This window comes from Adiantum capillus-veneris, chromosome 5, assembly GCF_014529385.1.
Source record: "Adiantum capillus-veneris isolate H3 chromosome 5, ASM1452938v2, whole genome shotgun sequence".
Taxonomy (NCBI): Eukaryota; Viridiplantae; Streptophyta; class Polypodiopsida; order Polypodiales; family Pteridaceae; genus Adiantum; species Adiantum capillus-veneris.
The window spans coordinates 171,050,975-171,054,051 of NC_140935.1; the positions used below are offsets into that span (position 1 = coordinate 171,050,975).

The 3,077-nt window shown below is 43.3% G+C and overlaps 2 pseudogenes; both read left to right on the top strand.

Annotated features, from left to right (window-relative positions):
- The first annotated feature begins 496 nt into the window (after window positions 1–496).
- On the top strand, window positions 497–1,703 carry LOC147458551 (trihelix transcription factor ENAP1-like; annotated as a pseudogene).
- A 254-nt stretch (window positions 1,704–1,957) lies between these two features.
- On the top strand, window positions 1,958–2,471 carry LOC147458552 (uncharacterized; annotated as a pseudogene).
- Window positions 2,472–3,077: the final 606 nt, after the last annotated feature.

The window sequence follows — 3,077 nt, forward strand, 5'->3', positions numbered from 1 at the left end:
CATAGCCTTTCTTTTATTCACACAAAGAATTGCATCCATATATACACATGCTGAACATACATGAATTTGCATTTCCTTTCTTTTATTCACACAAAAAATTGCATTGCCTATCAATGTGTTTTTCATTCATAAGCTCTTGTTCGTCAAAATTTTCCTTCAAATGGTCTCGTTCGTCATGTAATGGTTTCGAGTGGCGAATTGGGTCATGGCTTCACTTGTGTATACGGATGGAATCGACATAACTAGTCGAAAAATTCATTTCATGTTCGTTAGTAGTATTGATTTTTCATCGTCAAACATTCTCTTTCGCAGTATGTCTTCTCCGCCTCTAGCCACCGCTGGTGTGCGATGAGCTAGGGAAGAGGAGGGTGGTAAGCCAAGTAGGCCCTCTTGGGCAATGCATCTGCAATCGGCACCAATTGGAGATGAATTCGAGAAATACGTTCCTCTTTTCCAGGATGCTACACCTTTTGTGCAGGATTCCTACGTCGCTTTAATGGAGGAGACTATGCTTACGCCTCCTTCAACTGGGAAAAAACGATCAAAGATAGAGATATCCTCGCAAGCACAGACTCCAACTGAGCATCTGGAGGTGACAAATGCAATGAGTCAACCACCAGGGCAGAAACCACAGGAAGCACACACAAGCACAAAAGGGACGAAACCACCAGTGCAAACATCACAGGATGCAGACACATCCACAAAAGGGACGAAGCGCCAGAAAGCAACAACAGTTATATGGGATGACAAGAGCACGCATACTCTCCTACGACTCTATGAGGAGCGGTCACACATCAAGAAGGAAAATTTTTGCCCTAAAGATTGGGAAGATTTGGTCTTTGCTGTAAATCGGGAGATCACAGGTAGCTTCAACCTGGAGCATGCAAGGAACCGAATTGACACACTAAAGAAGGTGCACAAAAAGGAACTTTCCAAACAAAACTCTACTGGTAGTGTACCTAATACCTGGATCTTCTTTGACATGTGTGATGCGTTGTGGGGGAAGAGTTCGAAGTGCTCAGGCATTGCTGGTGCACTTGATAGTGAGAGCCACAGGCCTGTGTCCTCCTCAACAGATACACCTATCGACCTAGATGGTGTTGATGGTGGCTCAGGTCAAAATCCACAACCAGATTTTGTGGATTTGGACAGTGTATTTGGCAAGAAAGTGAAGCAACCAAAAAAATCAAGCTTGGGCACAGTGGCCCAGACGTTGGGTGATGGGATGAAAAGATGTGTGAAGCCCACGAGTGTGCAGAAGATAAGAAGACAAGCACCTTGCGAGAGCTTGAGAGTGCCAGGATGCTACATGAGGAGAGACTCGCAAGGATCGGAGAGGAGGAAGAGACGAAGCCTCACCAAATCTTCTTGGACATCGCAAAACTTATCTCTAAGAAGCCAGATCAGTAATTTTATGTACACATCACCATAGTACATTCTCCTTTTAGTTTGAGCTCTAACACATACCATTGCAGAGTAATTGATTAAAACGACATGTTTACTTTTGTGCAGGTGAGGTCCTGCAGTCACGTTCCATTGTGTCTTTACGTGTGCATCCCTGCTTGTACTCAGGTATGTCTTAACCTACTTCGTAGTTTTGATATTTGTTTGCTTGCAGTTTGTTATCCAAATCAGTATGTTTATTTCAATCATAGGATGGAAGAATGGGTTCAACTCTTTGGGATGATGACATTACTGAGTGACAGTACACTAGGCAGGGCGAGTGCATCGCATGATCAACGCTTGGAGGATAACAACTTCTTCATGTGCAGTTTGTAGGGATGCAGGAGGGGTGCATGATTCTTCTCACTTCAAAGGATGTGACTTGTATGGTCAGCTCAAACGAGGAGTAGCACTCGATCGGCCACTATTGCCCATTCAAGGGGAGATGGTACAACTTTATTTGATTGCAGACTCAGCCTACAAAGCGAGGACATTTTTGGTAAAGCCATACCGAATGAAGGCAGGGCGATTTTTACGTGAAAAGCGAGATTTTGACAGGGAAATCTCAAAGGGGAGAGTGAAAGTGGAAAATGCCTTTGGTCTCTTAAAGAATAGGTGGCGGATTTTGTGAGATCTCAAAGTTGGTCTTGCTTTCGCGCCCACTGTGATAGGAGCGTGTTGTTTCCTACACAACTTTGTGCAAATCCGAGGCGAGACAGAGCCTCATGATCGACAAGATCCGCATCCCAACTCCCAAGAGCCACTTCCCAATGATGGCGGGAATCCTGCTCATCGCGAGATGGCCTTGCGGATAAGGGCATCCCTATTCCGCCATAGCAGCTTGAGGGTTCAGAATGCAGCAGTTCCAAATGTAACAGGTTATGGATTTAGTAATTGTTCTTATTTTTCAAAGTGATCTTGTCTTTTGTTTCAACTAAGGTTTTAAATATGTATCCATAAAGCTTATTATTAATTTCTTGAAGTTGTGTTTTGCAGGGCTTGATGATGATTCAGAGTCTGAGGATTGAGTCATGTTCTACATGGTTGTAGTTTTTGTCATGTGGTTTGCTTTATGGTTGCAATGAGCAGCACCTCTATTTATGAAGCAGAACACCTCTATTTATGTACTGCTATAGGGTTTTCATTATGGTTCTCAAGTGTTTTTGTTTATGGCTGCCAATGAGCAGTAATGCCACGCGCTTCTGTATCATAGTAAATGGTTCATTCTGATGTACTTAAAACAACTCAGTTTATGACTGTCAGTCTCTTGTTTATGTGGTTATTGGATATTGAAATCTTTTTTTTCATGTGTTTTTCATGCATTTAATGCAATGTTATTAGGCGTTTTTTGTTGGAAAAGGCTATCTTTGTGATGTTGGCAATGCGTGGTTTGTTGGTTCGCACGTCAACTTCAGCAACGAACGGACGTGGCCGGACGAAACATGTGCTTTTTTTAACCGAACGGATGAAAGAACGGATGCATGTGCACGAAATGGCGAAAAGTTAGCATCCGTTTGTTGCACTTTTCAGAGAACGTATGGCCGAACGAACGGCCTCATGTGCGCTTTACAAGATTTTACTCCACCGGCGATGAGCCAGTTGTTGAATATTTCTTTCTGCTCATTGAGCTCCAA